We start from the raw sequence: 12,983 nt of genomic DNA, 5'->3' as shown, positions 1-12,983 counted from the left end.
AATATGGATTACGTTTGAATTATTTTCTATATGCTGTAATACCATAACACTTATAATGTTCAAGTTGATATTTGACCGATTTTTTAATACAAATAATCGTTTGCGAGTTTGTTTAATTATGCGTTCAGACATGATCTGTATGATTTTAAATTGTCATGTAAAATCAAATAGAGTGGTGGATCGAGAATGTGCAAAACGGGACATAGAAACAAATAAAAGGAGCAGAAGACACACATTTCAGTTATAAATTGCGAAAAAAGAGGGGTGACGCTTCTAAACACCCTCAACGCCGTTCTCTATTCCCATGTTATCTGACTATCCCATTATATATTTTTATCACTATTTATTAAATACATATAAATAAATTAATAAGTTTCCATGAATTTTAATTTATTCAAATCGATAAAATTCTGCCTAATATATGAAGATTGGTCAAGCACTGATTGCTTTTATATCACTTTCTGTTTTTCATATGGATATAAATTACATCTATGTCAAGACTATCGTAGATGAAGCTGTGATGTCGTTTTTCATTGCACACATTTGGGTTTTCAGTTGCATCAATTCGTGGCCAATAGTATACTACATGTAAAAAAAATATTCACAAAATTTCAGCCTAATGGCTTGTTTGTCTAACATTGTGCAGCATTTACATATTCCTTAAAAATAAAAAATATAGGATTTTTATTTTAACAATTTGCATAATATTCATCTTTAAAAAATCTTTTACATTTTTGTTGGTTCATAATTACTATCCGTTGTATATTATGAGAGAGTGACCATTTATCTATTGTACAATCAATATATAATGTTTGTATTTGTTTACATTGGAAACGGGTTAAGCTTGACCGATGTCCAGTTACATATTTCGACCTGTCTTAGTTTCCATAATTTCTTAAAAGGTGAAAAATCAATGTTATTTAAATTACCCAGCGGGTAACAAAACAGTTAGGAAAATCAATTTAATTAAGAATACATATGAAATAATTGCAAGATTTTAATTGTATTAACGTGCATATTTTATTAAATTAGCATAAATTATTCATATGGGCTTTGAATATTAATTAGGTATTATTTACAATCTGTCAGAAATAATCTTTAATTGACCAAGGACTTGGACGAATAGAAACTGTTTATTGTGTCCCTCGTTAAACTGTTCTGTCAACAAGCTGAGTAAGAGGTGTCGTAAACGATAATATCAACATCAACAAGCTGAGTAAGAGGTGCCGTAAACGATAATATCAACAAGCTGAGTAAGAGGTGTCGTAAACGATAATATCAACATCAACAAGCTGAGTAAGAGGTGTCGTAAACGATAATATCAACATCAACAAGCTGAGTAAGAGGTGTCGTAAACGATAATATCAACATCAACAAGCTGAGTAAGAGGTGCCGTAAACGATAATATCAACATCAACAAGCTGAGTAAGAGGTGTCGTAAACGATAATATCAACATCAACAAGCTGAGTAAGAGGTGTCGTAAACGATAATATCAACATCAACAAGCCGAGTAAGAGGTGCCGTAAACGATAATATCAACATCAACAAGCTTAGTAAGAGGTGTCGTAAACGATAATATCAACAAACTATATATTTGCATTTATGTCAACATTTTTATAACATAAACATGATATTAAAGACCTGGAAAAAGTAACAGGACAAGAAAGTGATTTCTTGATAATTTTCTTTATATATACAATTGCAAAGTAATATATATGCACTTTCATAATGTATATACAAAGTAGTTATTTTCACCAAAAAGTATTTCATTTGCATCATTTGAAAATGACAATGTTATAGATCACATTCCTTTACACAGCTACTTTTGCATAGGTACTATTTCTGTACTAAAAAATTGCAGTACTGGAAATTTACTTCTAATATAATAAGTACTATTTCTTTACTTTAAAACTATTGTAATATTTAGGTACTTGTATTTTACAGTACTTGATTTGTACAAAATATTTTGGTACAGAAATAATACAATATTCCATGTTTGAAAATCACAACTTTAAGAGATTTGAAATAGAAAACCTTTAAAAATGCTGAAAATGTAACGGTAGTAACCCATAATCTGTTTTACCTACATTTCAAGTACAAATAAAGTACTGTGAAATACAGGTACCTAAATATTACAAAAGAAATAGTACTGAATATTAAAAGTAGATTTCCAGCACTACAAATGTTTCAATCTAATTAAAATATTGATCTCTGATTACGTTATACTGCATATATTAAAATATTGATCTCTGATTACGTTATACTGCATATGCAGTATAACGTAATCAGAAATCAATATTTTAATTAGATTGACAAATGTTTAGTACAGAAATAGTACCTATGTAAAAGTAGCTGTGTATAGATGGTTTATCATTTATTCACATAGGTGAGCCAAGGACACATATATGGGCGCTTGACGGACCTAGGGAGGGAATAGGGAGCGTGCGCCCCTTTTATTACAAAAAAAATGATGTTTCAATTTTCTCTCGTTTTATGATTTCTTTTGAGCTTCAAATTGTTCAATTTTTTTCGCTCAGGTATACATTTAATTTTTCTAGAATTATGCCCATCCTCTTTCAAACGTCCTAGATCTGTAACTGGGATCATAGGCGGATCTAGGGGGTCGTGAGGCGTCGCCGCTCTTTTTGGTTGATTAAACTGAGAATCACCGAAGCATGACTGAAACCCTCCACTTTTAATAGGACAGTTAGTGCCTCCTGGCTTATAAAGAGTTCTGGATCTGCCACTGGGAATAATAGAGAGTCTTACAGCACATTAAAAGAGCTGTTGCACAATGATACACACCGGAAAATTAAAAAAAAAATTAATAATGGACAGTTTATATTAAAAAGATACCAAAAGGGACTATCTTCTTGAAAAAAAATCATGTTACGTAAAGGAAAACCAAGATTATCACAGTGCAGTATGACACCAATGTGTTTGCTGTTTTATCGTAAGCAGAAAGTTTAAAGCACTATTTCACGTAATGACGTATTCTGGAGGTGTCCTGTCTGACGTAATGACGTATTCTGGAGGTGTCCTGTCTGTATTCTCCAATTCTATAGTATAGTTTTCTCTATTAATTTATCTTTTTGTCCATTACTCTCTATTTTTTTCTTCATATTTTACCCACCTGCTCCCCCTTCATTCTCTTTTTTTTTTCTTTTTTTTTTGGTGCTTAATTTACTAATTTACTTTTAAATTATTATTTTTTTCCTCTATTTTTGCACTATTTGTTCATAATTATTCTCTATTATTTAGTGTAAACCCAATTATACTATCAAGTACTTTTAGATGTGTGTGTCCTCTTGCCCTGTACTATTCTGTCTCACTGGCAATCTACCACTTTGAAATCTCTTTATTTTATATATGTAGCAACTAGTTTGAATGATAATGATCATACTTTTATTTTTTTTGTGTCACATATTTATTTAGGTTATTTGACTATCTATCATATAATATAAATACAAATTTACATTTAAACAATCAATACACAGCCCATGCAGTAATGCATGCGACACATATTTTCCTGATCGATTGAGTCTATTACAAATTCTAATGCAACAACGTTATTGGGGATTTGATGGTCACAAATACCCGTTTACTGTCTCCGCTAAACTTAATTTGCGACCATCAAATCCCCAATAGATGCCGTCGGAGCTTAAAATACAATACAGTTATCTCCTAATTCGATATCGCATGATGAAGTCGAATACATGCACTCATTTGATATGATAATATACTAGAAGGGGGGGGGGGTCATACTAATATCAACGTATTTTATAGAATACACATGACGAGTACACAAATGTAAGATACTTTGAACAGGACCTGCTAAATATCCCGGAACACCTGATATTCTCCCCGGTTTTTGTTGGGTTTCATATTGCTCAGTTGTTTCGTTTTTTATAAGAGGTATGTCGTAGACTTTTTTTTCTTTCATTATATTTTGTTTTTTCCCTTATTTTTGGAGGTCTCTTGTTTGACTTTTGAGCTTTTAGTCTTGACTGAGTTACATAATATATTCCGCCCATGTTTTTTTAACATCTATATTGTCATTTATAATATCAGATTAAACATGTTGAATGCATGTTCTGTTTTTCTTATCTGTCTGTTCCAAGAGCAGTGCAAAGGGACAAGCGTATTGTCTTATGATGTGCATCTTGTTTCTCTACACACCAAGGCCATACCACAACTATGTCTAGTTCAAGTCTCTAAATACATTCTAGCATACAAAAACCGTAAGCTCTATTGAGCGTTTAATCGTCAGATTACAGACAAAACATTTAAAGAGTGCAAGTTTAAAAACAAATCAAGCATAGTTAATCACATTAGAACTACACAATCAAAGCTTTATACTTCATTGTGACATGACACGTACAATGTACACAATCCTAATATTCTGAATGCAGATTTCCCCCATACCTTATAGTGTTAAATTGTTAAAACTCAGAAAAAACATAACACCCTTGAAGTTAAATGGTTGTCCCCTTAGAGGCGATTGCCAACGCAGGGTACTTTCACTGTATTTTTTCATTCATTAGATAATTTCAGTATTACCTTGGACAAATTAGTAATTAATACATGTAGTCTCCTCTTCCAGTGGATTGCTGTTGTTTGTTGCAATATAAAAACAACAATATAAAACGGTATATTGAAGCGGTTAATTCAATTGCCGAAATCCTCATAAAACACCAAGATGCCAACTAGAATGTACAGAGGATGTACAGAGGACCATCATATAATACCAAAACCACCCCGTCCTAGAAAATACAATTATATTAAGACACATTCAATCTAATCAAAAGCCATATCATATATAACTCGCATGCTCTTACCGTCAAATGAGGATAACGAAATCAGAGATATATATAATATTTTTATTAGATTAACCGCATTGAAATGATGAAATTCAGCAGAATGTTTAATAAAACCCTGTTTGATAAACGAGGGTCTTGAGGGGGGATCATTATTTCTGTCGTTACCATTTCAAAGGCACGTATATGACATATCAAATTAAGACTATTTACCAGGTTTGTAATAACATGAGTAAATCGACGGGTGTCACATATGGAGCAGGATCTGCTTACCGTTCAAGAGCACCAGCACTACACCCAGTTTTTGATGAGGTTCGTGTTGCATAGTCTTTAGTTAAGTCCTTTTCTATGTTGTGTCTTATGTACTATAATCTACTATTATTCACCTGTTTGTCTTTTTCTTTTTTAGCCATGGCGTTGTCAGCTTGTTTTCGTATCTTTCGTCCATCTTTTAATGCGTTGCTTGATATTTTTCGACCAAATATTGTACAAAATTAACAAATCTTACAGTAGTATTTTCTTTAAAAATTTAATCATTTTCTAGGAAATAAACACAAACGCTTCCTGTATACTATCTGCCACAGTAACGATTTTGTTTCAAATGCAGTATTAGAAAAGTGAAAATTAAAATTGTAGTGTTAACGTGCCTTCATCTTCAATAGTTGTAGTGTTATTAGACGCCTTGTTATGCTTTCTCGCTCCTTGCATTTTGTTCGTTGACCTAGTGTGCAATATGATTGAAGTATAAACATCTATTTTACAAACATATTGTAATGAATTCTTCCACCTTTTGAAAATCAACCGATTATTTCACAAATTTTGTTTTAAAAAATGTGTTTCAGTGCACCCATGTTCCAAAAACAGACAGTGGAGAGGAGCCAGAAATTGTAACAAATGAAGGAGGGAGTCTACTGACGTCCAACAAAGGGGGCCCGCTCTGGTGAGTCCTAACCATTTTAATTTTTTCAAAAAAAGGGGCCAGGGACCCCTTTCCCATCGTAAATCTGCCTCTGCTAGATATTTCAATATCGCCCTTACTTTACTATACTTACTTTGAGTAAAATATCTTCGTGTTCTATGTGTATATTCTTTAAATGGGGCACCTCCTTTTGAACGTCAGTATCAACTTACCACTACAAATCCCATTAGCGCAGAGTGTTGCAAAAATCGCAAATGGTGTCCGTTTGTTTTACAATGAGATAAGATATTTTGAAATTTGCTTGCGTTCTGATTTTGACTTTAGATTTCCTAATATGTGATCCAAACAAACAGTGTGTTATTTGTAAGCAGTGGTAGCATCCGCGATAAACATTGCTTATATAAAAAAATGTGATTTGAGTTCATCTTTTATCGCTTAACACGCGCAGTGTCATTTTAATTTATTAGCTCTTGTTCGATACCCTGGCTGATGTATTGTTTTGTTCCCGAGGGTAATATCTCCAGATATGTTGTCAGTGCTTCGGTACTGAAATTATTATGAAATTCAGCTTTCAACTCCCTCAGCTAAAGTTGACCTTATTCATTAAACAAATATTTAATATTTAAACGTCAATGAAATAAAACACCATATACGACAAGCTTTGCGATTGTGTAAACCATTCTATTAATACTTAAAATTAAATAGACTTTCAACGCTTGTGTATACTTCAGTAATGCCTTGTACTAACTACAAATATAAACATATTAAGGTCGATAAATTAAAGATCGGAAAATACCGCCACTATTGACCAGAGTGAACTGTGAATATGAATATAAACTAAAACCAAATGCTCCGCAGGGCGCAGCTTGATACGACCGCAGAGTTCGAACCCTGAACAGTTAGGGCAAGTATGGACACAGCATTCAAGCTTGATACAGCTCTGAATTTGGATTGTGATTAAATAGTTGACACACCATAGGTTTCTGACACAGAATGAATGTGGTCTAAGAACGTAAACTTAAAAACTTAAAAATTTTAAATGAGACATTTACATATTATGGTCCAATATACAAAATCTAAATACATGGTTAGATTCAGCATATCAAAATACCCCAAGAATTAAAATTTTGATGAAATCAAATAAGTTCAATTTTTGACCATTTAGATATCAATGTGGACCAATTTGATAACCGGTCCCAAATATCAAAAATCTAGCATGGCTAGATTTAGCATATATAAAAAAAAACCCATGTATTCAATTTTTGTTGAAATCAAACAAAGTTTAATTTTGGACCCCGATTTGGACCAACTTGAAAACTGGGCTTATAATAAAAAATCTAAATACATATTTAGATTCAGCATATCAAAGAACCCCAAGGGTTCAATTTTTGTTGATATCATACAAAGTTTAATTTTGGACCCCGATTTGGACTAACTTGAAAACTGGCTCCATTGGCAAAAATCTGGGTGCATGTTTAGATTCGGCATATTAAATAACCCCAAGGATTATTTTTTGTTGAAATCAAACAAAGTTCAATTTTGGACCCCAATTTGAACCAACTTGAAAACTGGGTCCATAATCAAAAATCTAAGTACATGTTTAGATTCAGCATATCAAAGAACCCCAAGAATTCAATTTTTGTTAAAATCAACTTAAGTTTAATTTCGGACCCTTTGGCCCTTAATGTAGACCAATTTGAAAACAAAACCAAAAATTAAGAATCTACATACACAGTTATATTCGGCATATCAAAGAACCCCAATTATCAAATTTTTGATGAAATCAAACAAAGTTTTATTTGGACCCTTTGGGCCTCTTATTCCTTAACTATTGGGACCAAAACTCCAAAAAACAATCACAACCTTCCTTTTATGGTCATGAACCTTGTGTTTTAATTTCATAGATTTCTATTTACTTACACTAAAGTTTTGGTGCTAAAACCAAGAAAAATGCTTATTTGGACCCCATTTTGGCCTCTAATTCCAAAAGTGTTGGGACAAACTCCCAAAATCAATCCCAAACTTTCTTTTGTGTTCATAAACCTTGTCTTTAAATTTCATAGATTTCTATTTACTTCAGCTAAAGTTGTAGTGCGAAAACCAATGTATCTTCGAACGACGACGACGACGACGTCATACCAATATACGACCGCAAATAATTTGTTTTGCGGTCGTATAATAACACATCACTGGCTATTACAAAACATCATTTATATATTTTTTTATTTTAAAACTTTTTTTTCGTAATCAGATATCTCTGAAATTAAAACTTTAATGATTTAGGCGTCTAATGCTTTGGTTGATATCGACACCCTGCATGATTGTGCGACTGTTGCGTATGAATATCAAATACATTATAGCCGTCCCAAAATCTAGAACGTCAAGTGTCATTACTATTTTTGTGTGTGAAAAATTGAAAAAAAGTTGGTTAGTAGGTTAAATGAATAAGGAATTTAATTTTGTTTTTAATCATCTACTTGAACATGTTTTTTTTTTCTTGCGACTTTGAGATAGAAACTTGCAGCACCAAGTCTGTGTCGTCAATTCCATTTGTATTCTTTATGGACTGCACTCTGACGTCTCACGTCTGAGGCTCAAACAAGTCCTATAAAAGGTCGTCAGACGTCAGTACAATATCAAACTACTATAACCTAGAATAAAAATTGATTGTAACATTTTGCAGTGTCAAATATCCTTCATTTAGATATATTCGAGAGAAAAAAAAATGACTGGTAAACAAATGTATTTTTAAAACACGCGAACACTATATTCCGAGCAGTACATACTTAGGCTCTCATTGTCAACATATTTGTTGAATTTATCGGAAGACAAATTGTCGGCATTCCTATGGGAACAAACTATGCGCCTCCCCTTGCCCACCTCTTCTTATTTTCATATGAGTCGGAGTTCCTTTAAACATTTGTTAAAACAAGAAGATCAAAGAAGTTAGAATATTTAATTTCACATCCAGAGATATTGATGATGTTCTTTTCATTATCTAGCCTTTTTTGTTTGGGTTCCAATTAATATATCCTCAGTAACTAGAAATTAAAATAACAACAGACACGGCTTCCATCGCCTCACTTTTTTGTATCCTTTATTGAATTTGACATAAACAGTAATTTCAGTACTTAATCTTTGATAAACGAGACGATGTAATTTGTGAAATTATCAATATCCAACACCTTTGTAGCAAAACACCCAACTTCACCTGCGTATGGTATGAACATTTTCCAAACTCATCTAGTCCTCAAGAGTGTGCAGTTGCTACCCAGATTTAATGAGACGTCACCAGTGTTTGGTAAAAAAAGTAGTCAGGAACCAGGATTATCGGAAAATACCAAGACCTTTTATTTGTTTATGTACATTTTTTTGATACCTTTACCGTTTAGTCCTTTTTTTGGTAATATCCTTTTGTTGTGGCTCGGTACTGATCATTCAGCCAATGTATTGTTGTACTGTGGTGATTTTGTTTTTGTATTCTTTTCTTACAGTTTTTGTTTATGTTATTTTTCTTTATTCCATTTTGTTTTTCTTTGTTCAGATATTTGTTTTTAATGTGATTAAGATTATATCACAATGTTTGCCTGCTGTATATCTATTTTTGACATTTTTCCTTATTATGTCTGTTTTCCCCCCACATATTGTTGTCAATATAATGGAATATTATGACTGTACTATGTCAGAATAATGACAGTTGTTTTCCATTCGTTTGATTGGAAGAACCACAGGCACTTGTCTCAGAAATTTTTTTTCCTATATACTTTATTATAACACGTTTTAATAAGGTATATAGGATTTTTTTTTTCTGAGACAAGTGCCTGTGGGAAGAACTTATGATTTTGCAATTTGATGATGGACTTTCCGACTTAATATTTTCTTGTCATTCGGTAATTTTAATGTCTTTTTTTTTCCGATATAACAGATATGATAACAGTTTAATGAAAATTCGCTGTAAGCAAAAGAAAATATATTCTGTTTCTCCGTTTGTATTTTTCCTTTTGCAAAGTACGAACAACACAAATAGTTTAAGATTCAAGGTGTTTCAAATTAACCGCGGCAACAACTGATTGGTGAAAAATTGTCAGTATTTTAAAATGAAAATGCATATTTTATTTATTCCTTCCAATATGTTTTCATGCAAACAAGAAATGAAACAAAAATTAAGAATGTAATTTAAAGGATATGTTTCATTGAGCTTGACGTTTGGTTCCTTATTACAGTTAATGTGCACAAGTTTCATTATATTGTTTCAAACTGGAAGCAAGGAAAAGAAGGTGCATCTACAATTTACAAAAACCTATCAATTTCACAAATGTTAATGAGCTGTTTAGACTGTATGTATTTCATTGTTCTCAAACAAAGTTCCCATATTAACAACAGAAAAATAAAACATTTTAAGATTTAAATATGACCTCAGAGGGCTATTGTAAAAATTCCATTGTTCTCAGAAAGCAGAGTTTCAACACTTATGAGTATAAAATAAAATCACAAAAATACTGAGCTCCTAGGAAAAAATAAAGTCTCAAATCAAATGCAAAATCAAAAGTCCAAACACATCAAATGAATGGATATATATATAGCATTTGTCATATTCGTGACTTGGTACAGGCATTTGGAATGCAAAGAATGAAGGGATAGTTTCTCTTGAATCTAGTTCATATCAAGGGTAATTTTTAAATATTTTACCACAGTCACATCTTCAAAATCACATTTGTTTTCATAGGGGGTTCAGTCAATATGCATTCATTTCAAAAGGTGAATTAAATTTAAATATGTTACATGTTTGCAAATTACACATTGGATCTACAAACAAATTAGTTGGTCATATAAAAAGCAATTCAAACAAATATTCTATGTGAAGTAACGCTGTTTCACATTTCGAATTCTGACTAAATTCATTTTGATTCGCAGGTGGCAGGTTACTTCATTCTTGATAAACATATACATATTGAGTTTTCCTACCGTGCACTCCGGCTTCTCCCATGAATAATTGCAGTGTTGCTGATACATGTATTAGTACTAGTATACATATTTTTTAAGGGGCCAGATGAAGGACGCCTACTGGTGCGAGAGTTTCTCGCTATATTGAAGACCCATCAGTGGGCTTCGACTGTTATCTGCTCTATTGACGGGTTGTTGTCGCTTTGACACATTCCTCATTTCCTTTCTCATTTTATATAGTATCTAAACTTTTTCATAATCATGTTTTAGAATGTTTTGACCACATTAGTACTTGGCTTTTTAGGTAAAATAAACATAAGAAAATTGTCAATACCAGCAATAGGCAATTCAGTATGGATTGTTTTGCTCACTCGTTTCATTTGCATATTAGCAAGACAGATGATGTGACTTTGAAAAGATCCGAAAATGCTTCACCCATGGCTTTAATTCTCAGCGGTATTGTAAACAGAGGGAACACGCTGAAATGTTTCGACTACTTTACTAACCATTGTTTTCATGAAGGAGTCCCAAAGATAAAGGTTTTACTACAAGTATCAAATAAATTTCACATTTTAAAAAATCCAACTCAATAACATAAATAAGGTCAAGTTTAGTTTAATCCACTTATACAGACATTTTCACCTTACAATTTTTCCATACACTTATTATAGTTGACCTGGCTTATGGGAATTTAAAAATATTAAAACACAAATACCTAACATTGGCCTGTGAACTATGAAGATTAACATGCCAGACAGACATTTTCACCTTACATTAAAACAGTATTGTTGACCTATTGCAACTAGAATTTGAAAAAACAAACGGAATCTAAAAAGTTTAACATTGACAAATTAATCATTAAAATGAGGTCATGATGATACCGGCTAGACAGAAATGTTCAACTTACAATCTTTGAATTTACACCATATGTAATTGACCTACTGCTTAAAGTATCGGAGAACTATCTACCGACAACGTAGAAATTGCAAGGAACTTTATCATATTACTTACAAATAGCGCGAACATCAAATTCTACTAGTCCTTTTTTCAAGTAGTCGATGAACCATCAAAATGAGGTCAATGGCGATAGACATATGACAGAATGAAATTTCCTAACATAATGTATCAACATAAAAGGTATGAAGCATACATGGCTCTGTACCTTTACATTCCGTCATCGTATTATAGTGCTTTTGTAAGGGTTTACATTCTTACCTTTTATTTTTGCTAAATCTTTTTGTGGATAGTTGTCTCAAAGGCAATCATACCACATCTTCTTTTTTATATCTTGCCTATATGTTCTCCGTTATTACATATATTATTTGTTTGTTTTATATATAACATAATGTTGGCTGCTGTATCCCTACTTGTGACATGTTTACCTATTTTGTATGTTTGTTTTGTTCACACGTAGTTGTCAGTATAATGGAATTTGATGCGACTGTCGTACACGTGAGAGGTTTAGCTAGCTGTAATACTAGGTTCAATCCACCATTTTACATAGGAAAATGACTGTACAAAGTCAGGAATATGACAGCTGTTATCTATTTGTTTGATGTATTTGCACTTTTGATTTTGCTATTTGAATGTGGACTTTCCGTCTTGAATTTACCACGGAGTTCAGTATTTTATGTGATTTTACTTTTTCCTACCTTCATTAATATAAATATGATAAAGCTGTATATAAATAGATTACGCTGCCGCTGGATAATAATCCTCTTATCTTGCATGATTCGACTTTCATCACAGGCAAGACATCTATGATGAGTTTAAGTTACAACAACTGGGTCGATGCCATTGCTGGTGGATTTTTAATTCCTCGAGGGTATCACCAGCCCAGGAGTCAGCACTACTGTGTTGACATGAATTTTCATTGCTATGGTCATTTTTGAAGGGTTCACAAAATTAAAATAATTTTATTGCATTACTTCTGTCAGTAATATTTGGAAGCAACACGACGGGTGCCACATGTGGAACAGGATCTGCTTACCCTTCCAGAGCGCCTGCGATCACTTCTAGTTTTGATCGGGTTTGAGTTGCTCATTCTTTAGTTTTCTATGTTGTGTCATGTGTACTATTTATTGTTTATCTGTTTGGCTTTTTCATTTCTAGCCATGACGTTGTCAGTTTATTTTTGATTTATGAGTTTGACTGTCCCTCTGATATCTTTCGTCCCTCTTTTAGTAACATTTGTTTTCTACTTATATGGATTATAGAAAAAACATCACTGAAATTACGACATTGGAGAAAACCTGAAAGATTTTTCCTGTTTTGTGTCGGTCCATTGCCAATGGTTTATAAT

Source organism: Mytilus galloprovincialis, chromosome 13 (assembly GCF_965363235.1).
Source record: "Mytilus galloprovincialis chromosome 13, xbMytGall1.hap1.1, whole genome shotgun sequence".
In the NCBI taxonomy this organism is placed as follows: Eukaryota; Metazoa; Mollusca; class Bivalvia; order Mytilida; family Mytilidae; genus Mytilus; species Mytilus galloprovincialis.
Note: the sequence above shows the minus strand (reverse complement) of the source record.